Source organism: Fukomys damarensis, unplaced genomic scaffold (assembly GCF_012274545.1).
Source record: "Fukomys damarensis isolate Sample0158 unplaced genomic scaffold, DMR_v1.0_HiC HiC_scaffold_35, whole genome shotgun sequence".
Classification (NCBI taxonomy): Eukaryota; Metazoa; Chordata; class Mammalia; order Rodentia; family Bathyergidae; genus Fukomys; species Fukomys damarensis.
Window position 1 is genome coordinate 14,044,200 of NW_022900947.1, and position 14,784 is coordinate 14,058,983.

The following is a 14,784-nucleotide window of genomic DNA, read 5'->3' on the forward strand; positions in this document are numbered from 1 at the left end:
ATAAACTCAATGAAACTGTGTGCATGTTAAATTCTCAGAAAATCCATTTGATGGAATGTAAAATCTAAGACACCATCTAAGCTTTATTTTGTGAGCTGATAACTTGGGTATGTGCTTTCTGGTTGTCAGCATGCTCTATTTTTAAGTAATCAAGAGTTTCTTTGGGTGAAATTAAATTTAGGATAAAATTTAGTTTCTTGCTGCTAATCCAGTATGTGCCCCAGAATTATTCTCTAAGCACGCTATTTTAAATCCCTGTGTGATTCTATTACTTTCCACCTCCTTCTCTTTGCTCCCTCCATTGAGAACAGATTGACTTTGGAATATGAGGCTATTTGCTTTGCTAGTCACATTTTAGCAACCCAGAATCATTACTTCCTTTGTTCCGAGTAACTCTGAACCAGGAGATTCACTTGTTCTTGAAATCTGTGAGCTGACAGATGTTTCTCTATAGCCCCCTGTTGCCACATAGGACAAAGCGAAATGATGCTTTGGCCAACTCAATTTGCCAAGAAAATGACTTTTTAGTATTTGCTTCTTTGAGCACAGGAACTTCCATTTTAAATTTACTTTAGAAAGCAATTCAATCCTTGTACACCGTTTTGTGATATTTTTGCTTAATATAGCTGCACATCATTTAGGAAAACAACATTATGAGCAGTAGGTTTTGAATTGAATTTTTATAAGGAATTAGTTAAAAATGGTTGCATTTACTTTGGAATATTGTCTGATATATATCAAGAAATCCATGGTTCAGCAATAGTGACCCTATTATGCAGTGATTTTTGAAGTATAGTAATAATTCGGCTTTTCTAAGTTTATTGTGATTCACTGATTACACAATCAGAAAAATTCAGTAATTTCTATATTTTGTGTTTTCTCTGTGTCTCAATTTTGATATTTTTTCTCATTATCTCTCGCCCCTGGAGAGAGAGAAATTATATTAAAGATGATTCTTTCTTACCAGAAAAATTAAAATTTCAAGGAAAAGATTGTGTGCTGCATTAGATTAAATTTAGGAGGATCAGGAACTTTAGCAATGTTGAAGAGTTTTGTATCTTCAAGAACCAGTTCCCCTCTTGAGAATGACATTGTCGGGGCAGGGGATTTAGCTCAGTGGTTCCACCACCTACCTCACAAGCACAAGGTCCCAAGTTCAATCCCCAGTACAGGAAAAAAAAAAAAAAGTATGACATTGTCCCTCTTGGGCACACAGACCTCATACTCTTTCTTTATAAAACTATCTTGAAGAAGTTAATAATTGAAAAATTAAAAAATAAAATGGCAGCAAACTAGAAGTTCTGAACTGCAAAGGACAATTAGTAAAGCAAAGAGACAACCCACAGAAAAATATTTACAAGCTTTACATCTCAAACAACTCAACAGGAAGAAAATAACACAATTTCAAGATGATCAAGAGACACACACGTATATTTCTCAAAAGAGAACAAGCAGTAAGTTCATGAAGAAAGATACAACATTACTAAGCATCAGATAAATCAGATTAGAACTATAATAGTATGTCACATGATATATGTTAGAATGATTCATCAAAAAGGTGAACAGCAAATGCTGGTGAAAATACAGAGAAAGAGTGTTTTTGGACACTGATGGTACAGCCATTATTAAAATGAAGATTTCTTAAAAAGCTAAAATAGAATTACTTTATATAGTCCAGTCTCACTTTTGTGGATATATCCAAAAGAATCGAAAGCTGTCTGTTAAAGAGTTATCAGTAAGTGTATGTTCATTGAAGCATTATACACAATTGTTGAGATGTGGAATCAACCATATCTTACAGAATCACTGTAGTTATTATCAGTGGATGAGTGAGTGAAGAAAGTATGATATATGTACACTGTGGAATACTACTCATCGTTTTTTTCATTAAGTTTATTGGTACATTTTAGGTATATGATACAGTTACTTTCATCATTGGGAACTTGTACCTTAGCATGATGTACCTTGGTTCTTATTTTTACCCCGTACCCTTGCCCTCCCGTCACCCTCTCCACCCTTCCTGATTTACAAAAACTTTGTTTCACTTTTTTCCTTTTCTCATATTTTTCCTTTCCCTTCTTTCCTTCCTTCTACCCCTTCAATTTCCCCTACCCCTTTAGACCTTTTCTTCCTATTTCACATTATCAATTATACATTCTGATTTTTATTTACACTTTTAATGTCTCACACCAGGGAAACTATTCAGTATTTACATGTGTCCTATTTATTTTATTTAAGGATATGACCTCAGGGTGCATCAATTTAGCTATAAAGGTCTCTAGTTTATCATTCTTTATGGCTGAGTAGTACTCCATTTTATTAAAAGAAAAAAAGACATTTTTATCCAGTCTCCAGTTGATGGCCAAATGGGCTGTTTCCAAGCTTTAGCTATTACAAACTGTGCCACTGTAAACATAGGTGAGCAAGTATCACTATGATATGATTCTTTTAATTCTATTGGGAAGATACCCAGCAGAGGAATAGCTGTATCAAATGGGACCTGTAATCCTAGTTTTTTGTGATATCTCCATATTGATTTCCACAGTGGTTGCACGAGTCTGCACTCCCACCAACAGTACAGAAGGGTTCCTTTCTCCCCACAACCCCGTCAGCATTTGTTATTGAATGATTTCTTAGTGGCAGCCATTCTATCTGGGGTGAGGTATTTTCTCAGTGTTGTTTTCATCTGCATATTGCAAATGACCAGTGAGTGATGTTGAACATTTTTTCATATATTTATTTGCTCCTTTTTCTTGTTTGAGAAATTTCTGTTCATTTAAGATGCCCATATTTGAATTGGATTTTTATTTTTACAGGTTCTGATTTTTTAAATTCTTTATATATTGTAGATAGTAATCCTTTGTCTAAGGAACAGCTGATAAATTTTTTCCCAACATTTTAGGTTGTCTTCACACTTTAAACAAGAAAGAATTCCCTTATTTTGATAAAATTGTTAGATTTTGAAGACATTGCACTGTATGAAAAAAAGTAGGCAGAGAAGTAGAAAAATTGCAAAGTCTCACTTACGTAATTCACATAAAACTGCAGACTTTAGAGAAACAGAGTAGAATTGTGATTACCAAAGGCTGTGTGGGAGAAGGACATGAGAAATTGTTAGTCAAATGTACATAGTTTTAGTAGGAAGGAGAAAGAAGATTTTGAAACTTATTATATAACAGGTTGATTGTAGTCATTAATAATATATATTTCAAAAGTATTGAATGAATTTCAAATGTTTGACTACATATATTGATAAATATGAATATGTATGTTTATCTTTCAATCTAATAATTTCACCATGTATATATATGATAAAATCATTTGTGTGTTGTGTTTTATATATATGTCCTGAAGCTCTGTTTTCATCAGAATTCAATTAAAGATATATTTTGTCAAGCATTTAAAGTATTTAGTGAAGGGGCCAGAGATTTAGCTCAGTGGCCTGCCTTGCAAGCGCAAGGACCCAAGTTCAATCGCCGGTACCAAAAAAAAAAGTACTTGGTGAACATTAACCATAAGAAGTTAACAGGTCTTCTTTTGATTTTACTCCCAGTAAGTTATTTTCCATTTATTTCATTGGTTTTTTATTAAGTTTATTCGTACATTTAAAGCAAACAATGCAGTTACATTTATCATCGGGGTCTTGTACCTTTGCATAATTATCTTGTTTCTTGTTTCTTCCCCATACCCCTGTCCTCTCTTCACCAACTTCACCCTTCCCTGTTTGCAAAGGCCAGGGATTTAGCTCAGTGGTTCCAGCGCCTGCATCATCTCATTGTTATAATGATAATAAAATAGTGTTATAGCGACAATAAAATTGTGCTGCATCTAAAAGATGAGAATGAAGTGAAGCATGAGATGGCTTTACCTACCTTTATACAAAAACAGGGCATACGCTGGCTTTTTCTGAATTTTAAAATCTGGACATCTTTTGACATTTTAAAATTCATAGAAAGTTTACAGAAAAAATAAGTCTAGCCCACTTTTGGACAAATAGAATCAGAAAAAGTCTTTGCAGTAGTGATTTTTTTTTTTGGTACCGGGGATTGAACTGGGCCCTTGTGCTTGCTGGGCAGGTGGCAGAACCGCTGAGCTAAATCCCCAGTAGTAGTGATTAGTTTTAAATAATTTTACAAGAAAAATTAAAAGTTTTTATGAATAAAGCCATGGCATATGTCTTCAGCTGGGAGTTCCGACTTAATATTAAATTTATTTAACTGATGTTTATACTGCATAGAGGTGTCTAAATTCATATACTTATTGAAAAGATAATTATCAATTACTTTGTATGTGAAAAGCATTGCTTTAGTGTGTTATTTTCTATGCCAAGAGTTTAAAATTATTACTTTATTTAATCCTCTCAGCCATCTTCTGATTCTTTATTATCCTAATTTTACCATTGATATTGAGGCCTTTTGAGATTTAGTTCATTTTCTGTATTATTAACAGTTACATTAACAGCTATTATTAACAGAAAATGGCACCTAGCTAGAAAGGAAACAGTGTTGAGATGACTAAATTATTAAATGATGATTTATTGATTATGAAATGATTATAAAAGGCACCATCTGTATCATTTTAGAAATCCAAGTTCAAGTCAACATAAACTATTACTAATGTGCTCGTTCTTCCCATAACCATGTCTTGTGGCATCTCTTTCTTCTTAAGTCCCATCCCTAATTCCTATCTAAATCCTGTCCCTCTTCAAAGACAATCTCAGGAGCTACCCTCTTTAGTGATTATTCTGTTACATCCCAGTTCTTCTCAAATACTGTGAAACTGAATTAGTACATTCCTTAATACATGTTTGGTTCTCCAGATAGCTTTATTTGTATTTGTTTTCACACAGTACAGAAAAATCCTTCACTCTATATAGCCTCTTCCACAGGTTAATGCCATTAAATGGCTTGCATTTGCATCTTTTAAAATGCACAAGAAATAAAATCAAAATTACATTTTGTACTCAACTATCAAAATCATTCAGTGTAACACATTAGCAGGTACTTTTTTCTTCCTTTTTTAGAGATGTTTTAGGACATCCATATTTGGCATGGAGTGTTGGTTAGAATTCAAGCCCGCCAGACCACACTACCCAATTCCTAAGGACAATTGAGGGAAAGGAATCCTGGGATCCTCCAAGATAAGCTTTTTGTGTGCTCATTCTAATTGGCCATACTAATGCTAATAGGATATTTCAGTAGAAAACTCCTGTGCTCTTTCTTATCTGCTTCTTATAAATCTTTGCTTGCCATGATGATTAATGTAAAAAAAATGAAGAATGTATTTTCTGTAAACTGAAAGAACAAGAGAGCACAAACTGCCTTTGATATTTCATTGCTTAATTGATTATTCTCAGTACATTATTGAAAACTTACTTCAGAAGGTTGATGTTAGGATTTGGATGAATTTGTCTCCCAAGGGTCTACAGGTTGGAGCCTTGGTTCTCAGTATAGCAATGTTGAGAGAGCTTTGGAAGGTGAAATCTAGGAGGTCTTGGTCCTCAGTATAGCTGTACTGAAAGACTTTTAAGGGGTGAAACCTGAGAGCTCATCAGAACATCACCAGTTGTACACCTTTGGAAGAGATTGTGGGGCTGAAGTCATTATGGCTTCCTGTCTAGCCATGATTTCTCCTTCTTGCACATGCTTTGACCACTGATATTTGCCATGAGGTCACACAGGCAAATACGGCCTTCTGCTAGAGCCTGCATTATACTCTTTGGAGTTGCATCCTCCAAAGTAGTGAGCTAAATAAAGCCTCTTTTTTTCCAGGACTGGAGATAAATCCCTGGCCTTTGCTCTTACTAGGCAAGTATTCTACCTCTGAGTCATAATCCAGCCCAGTAAACTTATTTTCTTTATAAAGAAACATGTATTTTATTTTAGTAATAGAAAATGAGCTAATACAGAAATTGGTATTGAAGGATAAAATGAAACTAAGTTTTAAATTGTAGAGAAGAGATGCTTGCTCTTGAGTTGTTTCTGGTCCAATGGCTATGAAATCCAAAGTTAAGAGAAGCTACATAATCTTTCCCTCAGAGTTAAACCACTTCTGTTTAATTTACCAGATGTCATCTTTCTTGAATTTACTATAATTCTTTGAGGGAAGGACCCACAGAATTCATTACTGTACCCCATGTACTCACCTTTCAACTCTTTGTACACTCCCTTTTTTTTTTTGCAATATGGATTCAAGGAATTAAGATATAGATAGATAGATAGATAGATAGATAGATAGATAGATAGATAGAGGGGAGATACAAATAGACAAACTTCCTGCTGTTATGCAGAAGAACCAGGAAAATGTAAACAAATATAATGTCAAGGATTAAGTTAAATGAAGAAAAAATAAAGCAGGGAAGAAAGCAAATAATCACTAATGATACTCTTTTGGACAGGAGAGAGAGCGAAGGAGTTCTGAAGAAGTGACTTTTGAGAAAAGCTAGGAAGAAGTGTTCAGGGGGAGGAGAATTTATGGTACAGAGACTGCAGTGCAAATTTTACCAAGTGTAGGACTTGCTTAGATTTGCTACTCAGATCCTTCAAGGCAGGGCTGAGATTGTTTTGCTACATGGTGTAGTCCTCATAACAACTGAAAGATGTGTAAGGAGAGAAACTGAACTTCTCTGACCAACATGTCTGTGTTGATGGCCATTCTAGGAAAGGACCTTCACGACAAAATCCCAGTTACATTCCAGGGGCAGGGAGCAACAGCATCTGCCTGTCCATCTCACAGTGACATTTAGGCACAGTGAGGTTTTCACAAAGCCCTGACATCTTTATCTACATCATGCAGTTTTTGGTTGCCTTGTGGCCCGTACTTTCCTTAGAATGAGCCTCCACAAATTTCCCTTTTCTAATGATTTGAAACTTGTTTTGCCTTTAAAATATGGAGATGCAGATTTTTATCGAGAGGCAGGAAACCTAACTGAGGAATCATTTTCCTGTCAGCCAAATATGGAAGGGCTGCCTGTGGAGCTTTCTCCTTTCAGCTGCTTATCTCCTCACCATCTTTGCCACGTCATGGGAACAACATCTGCAGCATGTTTAATTCAACAGTGTTGACATCACGTGGGCCTTCTGCATAGTACTATTAAAGGTTTTACTGTTTGGTTCCTAAAGAATCAGTTAAGAACTCTGAGCTCTCTTTTTTTTTTTTTTTCAAGGTTCTGTTGCGCCTTGTTTGTCTCATGAGAGTTCTCATGATATATGATTAGGTTTCTTTTGATAAGCTACTGTAATAGGTAATAATTATTATCTTTTAGGAGGACTAAGGATAGGTTAAGTAGCAAGGAGTGTCTTTAGCGTCTCTAAAGGAGACATTAAATCAACTGAGTATTTAATGTTGGGACTGAAACTTAGAAACTTGACATTTGATTTAGTTTTCTCTTGACTTGAAGGACAGAGAGAATGCTGCCACATAGACCAAGACAGAATTGGTCCTTTAGATATTTTTAAGATTATATACACTAGAATAAATAAAAGGCAGGGATTGTTCTCAATAGGAGAAAAGTGCCTTGCATATTATTTCCTTACCTCATGAAACTTTGATGATGTGTTTTTTTCTTTTTTTTTTTTTCTATCCTTTCTAAAGAGCCAAAAATTTTTAGAGGTGCCAGCCAATTTATAATCTTACAAGGAAAAATAATACTATTAAATATGCCAGGGTTTTCAGTGGAACAAAACCCGAAGTTCAGAGCGATTGATTGAAAGATGCTTAATAAATTAGTTGTAAATCCAAGGGAAAAGGAAGAAAACCTGCCGCACGTCACTCATTTGAACAGAAATGCTCATTTTGGATAAATTATTGGGTAATTTTTCAAGGATATCACTCACGAGTAAGGATTTTTTTTAGTGTATTTAAATGATTCATTTTCAGTTTCTCATACATTTTTAAATTGTTCTCATTCAGATTGTCACCTCTTGGCAGAATTGCTCCTAAGGATTTTTCTCCTCTTGTATTACAATTACAGAGGATGAAAGTATTTTTAAATATCTATTGTTGAAAGGGGGCAGGTGCTTTCCATCCTACAATTGTCAGTTTTACTCCACAAATTCATTATTGGTCATAATGATTCCCTTTTTTTGATGGCAAAAGTTATTTCCATAATAATATTATAGTGAATTAAGCTGGCACTGCAGCCTGTCCCTGAAAGATTCAGAACATGATTCTTTGATGTCAGCTTTGGGCCAAGCTATTCCCAGCATCACATTTAGTTGGAAATATGAAAGGTCTATGTTAACACGATTTACATATCACACTCCCATGGAGTCTGTCAGTAAATAACAGAAATGGGCAAGAAGCCTAAATCAAGGCACGTTCACTTTATTTCTTGATACACACAGTGAGGCTTATTTGGGGATAATGGCTACATGGGTTCAGGAAAATTGGGCTCATGAGCCCACTGTGTGAACATTTTCCAGGAAACAAAAAATGAACGCATTGTCTGAAAACAGCAGGGAGAAGTTCCTCTACAATCCCTTTTCTTGAGAACAAATATCAACTATCTATTGGTCCCTTGAGCAATAAATGAACTATGTGTTTTGAGCAACAGTGTTTTGACAAACACTATATATTCCATATGGATTGTAAATATTTCTGACTCTTTCATATTACCATGTAGCTGAATTTGTTTTAATTTTTATTTTTACAAAATGGTTGCAATTCCTCAGCGGTCTCCTTGCTTATGTACTGAACAAATATTTCTTAAAAGCCATTGTATAACATAAGGAATCTTAGAGCCAGAAGTGTAAGCAGTAATTAAACACATTCCCTACTTTTCAGGCACTCCGAATATAATATCAAGACGGGCACAAAGATAAGGGTTTCAAGAGCAAAAGGGTATGTTCTGAATTCTGCTTGGCTCTTTGGAGGAATATACAGCAGAAATAACTGAAGGCTGTCTTAAATATGAAATTGTATGTGGTTTTCTTATGAACTTTGGGGCAAAGAACATTCTAAGAAGAGATGACTCCAAATGCACAGTTAAAATGCTTAGAATGATGTTAAACTTTCCATATGTCACAAAGGATTAGGTGTGTCTGGAGCACAGATTGTTTTGAAGGCAGTAGAGAGACCTAAATTTCTAATTTAAGGGCATCCTGTGATTGTGAAATGGCATGTAAACCCTGCCACAGTATTGGATTTCTATTCTGAAGGTCTTAAGTCACTGAAAAAATTGGAAGCAATGAAAAAAATATAATTGAAGTTTAGGAAAACTATTTAGGTGGTTACCATGGTACTTCATCATTGCATGTCTTTTTAGGGCCCCAATATCCCAGGTACGGTGTCTAAACACTGCCAGATTCCTCTAAGAATCATTCTGATTATCTTTATCAGTACACTGTTCATAGCACATTGCTCACCCACTATCTGTATTCTGAATGTCTTGTCCACCATTCTTGCCTTCTCCAGAATGGTGGTTTTCTTGTCCTTACTTTTTTCTTTTTCTTAATCTAAATGCCTCCTGCCCTTGCTACTTCTTTTCTCTATTCTGCCTCCAATCTTGGGAAGGGAGGTGGAAATGACAACCACATACACAGAATATCCTTGGACACATTCAGTTTTTTGTTATATTTCATCATTCATACATTGCAATCTTTTTGAAACTAAGAAAGTATCTATATCTTGTTTATTCATGAAATATTTCTTGAAAACCTTAAAATGCTGCCTCTCTTCTCCATGTGTGTGATATATTAATGGACAAAATAATCAAAGATGCCCACCTTCTTGGCATATAATTGATGGCCAGATGAGACAGATAAGAAAATGATAATTTATCAGTTGGCAAATTGTATAATATATTAGAATGTGGTAGCTTTTCTGTGGAAACAGAAAGATTAAGGAGAATGGGAATGGATGGTTTAAGTTACAAATAGTGTCTCGAGGAGAAAGTGAGACATGGGCAAAGACTCCAAAGTGGAGGATACAGGTAATTGGGGATGGACAAAGGTCTCTGAGGATAGACAAAGGAGACAGTCATTGTGGGGACCATAAAGAGAGAACATCCATACAACTGTCACTGGTGATACCCTGCTCTGGGTAGATGTGTGTTCAAAATACCTTGAAATAAGGAGCAGTGATGTAACACAGTGTAGTAAAAGAACTGCTTTCACCTGCAGTCCCCATAAAGAATGTTCTTTGTTGCGTAAGATGGAATTAGATGCCATAATACACTGAGTCGGTATTTGGACCACAACAATTTCTTTTCCCTCACACAGACAGTAAACTATCCACTAACTTACAAAGTTCCACCTATTGCTTAGTGTTCTGTAATTTTTTGTGTTTCCTACACACATTTTCATGTGCATTTTAATAGACTTGTTTTCAAATAGAGTGAAAGAAAATTTCCAGCAGGCATTTGTTCTTTCTTATTTCTACACAAACCTAGAGCAGCCAGGAGTGAGTGGAGAATTCCATGTGTGAGTTAATTGAGTGGAACACTGCTGCGTTGGATCATTTGACAGGGACATAATTGTATCAAGGTCTCATTGCATCGAAGTCTGCAGGATTCTTTCCAGTAAACAGCCTGGCCTTGTATAATTCTGAAGTTTAAAATAATATCACCTAAAAAGTGAACTAACTTTTTTCTGATAGAAATTTTTTTGGATGTTAATGCTATGAATGACCTATGTTGCTTCTGCACATTAGATGCTTAAAATTATTACAGCTTTTCTTTTCGTAAGATAGATTTTCCGATTTGTGCCTTTTACATCTGATTGTTTAATCACTTATGAGTACATTGATTTTAGATTCTGTTTTAGCTACTATTCATTAAACAAGAATGCTATTTTTTGTTTGCAGTTCATTTTTGTCCAGATGGTTTATTTGTTAAAATCTGTTAATTTCTTGGAGTCAGAAACTAAGATGGATTTACTGATAATGATAATAGGTTAGGAAAGCCATACAACATATTTTGTGTCAATTTCAGTGGCTTGAATTCAGTTGTTAGATCCTTTGTATAAGAAAATAGATTGGGGCATGATTTTTATAAATGTGTACAGTTTATCATTAATAATGATTAATCACATTTGTAGGAAATTAGTGTTTTCCCTTAAATTTTCATCCCATTGTGCCTTTAAATTATATGAACATCTGCTTAGCATTGTGTGCCAAAAATCTATGATTGATGAAGTACTTTGTAAGGCACCCTTTGTGATTAATAATAATAAATTAAAATAATGAGAAAAATGGTAAAGTTTATAGTATTTCATGACAGTGTAATCAATGACAATCATAAAATAGCAAACTGAATTACAGTGTTATTTATTTCCATCTTAATACCAGGGGTAAATAAAACCCATCACATATGCTAACGGAGTTGAATCAAGTCATTTTCCTTGCACAGATTTTTACATAGCGGCAGATTTGGGAAGAGGTGGCTGTGAGCTTTGACCCATGATACATTTAATCAGATCCATATGTCATAAAAAGGTATTACCACAGCTAGAACACTTAGCATAAAATCTAATTAACGCAGGATCTAGGACTAGGTTCTAAATTTGTATATACTGTTTTTAAAGTAAATATATTGATTTAATTTTTTTCTGTTTAATTCCTTTTCAATCTTTTGAAATAGGTATCTTCTATTGCTCACTCAACAAATCTTTTGTTTATACTGCCATGTTCTGTGTCTTTTCCCCTTGCTGGAGAGAGAGAGAGAGCCAGAATTAGCAGCATTCCTGGGGACAGACTAGTTAGTATGGAGAAGCATAGCTGTATATGAGGAAACCAGCAAACTCTGTGTCTGATAATGACTCTGGTCCTTAGAACCTTTTTCTACGGTTTTGCATTGATGCATTCATTCAGTAATTTATGCATGGTATCTTTTTAATGACAGATGAAACTACAAAAATAAAAACATACAGTCTCTTTACCGTTATAGCTTATAATCTTTACCATTATAGTTTATAATCTGGGCTGTGTAGACAGCCTTCTGATAAAGACAATGATAAAAGTATAAATGATAGAAGTATTTCTCTAATGGGAAATATAAACAATTTTTTGTGGGGATGTGGGGAGAGAGAAATTCATTCTGGGAAGGATTCTCCCAGAAATTCTTGGATATTTTCTGCTTTCTCATAGTCTATCTCAGTATTTTGATATTTCTTTTCTCGCTCTCTCTCTCTGCCTGCACTGATATTGTTAGCAAATAATCTGGACATATATAGGTTTAAATTAAAGTAGTACTCATCCGTTGCTGCCGATTGAGGCCAGGAGATGGATATGCAGCCCGCATTTTCTCTCCTTTCTCTTTACCACCAAAATCCTCAACACGGCTTGCATCCTTTTCCTGTCTCCTTTCTGTGCACCCTGGCATCTCTTGCCCCTCCACCTTTTCTATCCTTCTGGTTTCTATAGGACTGACCTTGGCCCCCACTGAGCTAAATATAAGAAGCACTGCTAGTACTTACCATCCACAACCTCTGTGGGTTGAGATGCAGTAGATAACTTCAGCTTCCTAAAATCCTGTCCCCTCATAGGAGGGTATCTTTCCTTTCTTTTATTCAAACAAAAAAGATATGCTTCTTTGCTACAGTATATTTTTGGAACATAAGGAATGATTATTTTTATTTCCTGTAACACCTACCTTGACAATATGTAGTAGAAACTGTTTCAATTCATGCAGATTAATTTGGGGTGGGATTATATTTGTGGCGGAAACCAACATTAGTTATTATGAAATGTATAATGGAAGTTGATAGTATTTCGCTGATTTTTGTAAGATGTATTCTACTATTTATTTTTTGGATCAAATTAAACATGATTTTGGGTCATATCTTACAAGATAGTTGGAAAATTAAATCTCGATTATTGTGAAATGTCGAGGATCCTATAAGAATTGAGTGGAGTGGGTAGCACCCAGAAATGAATACCAGAACTTCTCTTTTAGGCCATCTTCATTAATACTGATGTATTTTTGTCCAGATCTTTATGTGTCCTTGAGAAACTGTGGCTGTATCTCTCTGTGCCTCAACTGGGGCACAGGAAATATTGCCAAACCAAAAACTTTTTAGTCCAGTGCCAGCATCCTGTTGTACATTTAGTCCTTCCTCCTGTAAAGTACCTACCACTTCTTTACGTGCTTTCGGAAACTTTGGTCATAAATTCTTACTTTTATGGGACTGTTCTTGATCCTGACTCTTCCAGATTCATCAGCCCAGTTTCCTGAAATGAAACACAAAGGAAGAAGGGATCTCTATATGAATTCTGCACCTGCCTTTTTATACCAGAAGTCTCAGGCTAGACACTATTGGCATTTTGGGCTGGCTAATTCTTTGGTCTGAGGGGCTGCTCTGTGATTTCTGTGATGTTTAACAGCATCCCTAACCTCTACTAAATCAATACCAGGAACAAGTCCCAATTATGGTAATAAAAAAAGTCCTAGTTTGTTATATCCACTGAGGTGCAAAACTGCCCTCAATTGGGAACCACTATTATAACCCAATCTTACTGAGATACGGAAGGCTCTCAAAAATTAGGCTACAGCACATAATATAATTGGGAGGGATCAATTCTCTTTTTCAAAAATTCATCTTACTTAAAAGCTTCTGTACTTCAAAAGAAACCATCAGCAGAACTAAGAGACAATCTGCAATGTGGGAAAAAATTTTTACCAGCTGTTCCTCAGACAAAGGACTATTATCAAGGATATATAAAGAACTCAAAACAATCAGCCCCTCCAAATATAAAGACCTGATTCAAAAATGGGCATCTGAAATGAACAGACATTTCTCAGACAAAGAAGTAAAAGCAGTAAGTAAATATATGAAAAGCTGTTCCACATCACTGATCATTCGAGAGATGCAGATGAAAACATCACTGAGATTCCACCTCACCCCACAAAGAATGGCTGTTATCAAGAAATCACACAATAACAAATGTTGGCGGGGATGTGGGGAGAAAGGAACCCTTCTCCATTGTTGGTGGGAGTGCAGACTAGTGCAACCACTATGGAAATCAATATGGAGATACCTCAAAGAGCTTGGACTGGAGGTTCCATTTGACCCAGCCATCCCTCTGCTGGGTATCTTTCCAAAAGAACTAAAAGAGTCATGGCACAGAGAAGTATGTGCACCCATGTTTATAGAGGCACAGTTTGTAATAGCTAAATCTTGGAAACAGCCCATTTGCCCATCCGTTGGAAACTGGAGAAAGAAGATGTGGTTTTTCTATGAAATGGAATATTACTCAGCCATAAAGAGTGAGAGAATAGATTCATTCATAGGAAAATGGATACATATTGAAGATATACTCCTAAGTGAAATAAATAAGTCACACATGTGAATACCGAATAGTTTCTCTGGTGTGAATAATCTGCAATAATACATAAGATCTGAATAAGATTACTGACATTTAGAAATGGGAAGAAAGGAGCTAAAGGTATAGGGAAGGTGGGATGAGTAGGGGAAGAGTAAAAAGGGAAAAGAAAAAAATGTGAGAGAATGAAAAGATGGAAATAAAGTATTTGTAGATGGGGAGGGGAGGAGGGGGTGAAGGGAGGGCAGAGGTAAGGGGAAAAAATGAGAATCAAGACTTGTCATGTGGAGGTACAAGATCCCAACAATGAATGTAACTGTACTGTATCCCTAAAATGTACCAATAAACTCAATTAAAGCTGAAAAAAAATTCAGAACATAAGATCAGTAGCTAAATGGTGGCAGTCACTGAAAAGAAGGGGACTGTCCATTGTGTATGAGCAAGATATTACTATCTTTTACAGAGTAGTGCTAGTTCCCTAGCAATGTCTAGTAGGTAGTGGAAGCACAGTTCACACCCACATCT

General features: G+C 35.5%; 1 protein-coding gene across 7 annotated transcripts in view; it reads left to right on the top strand.

The window, feature by feature from the left end:
- The window catches only part of Slit2 (slit guidance ligand 2), a 338,504-nt gene that overhangs the window by 77,590 nt on the left and 246,130 nt on the right, over window positions 1-14,784 (top strand). The window lies entirely within an intron of this gene.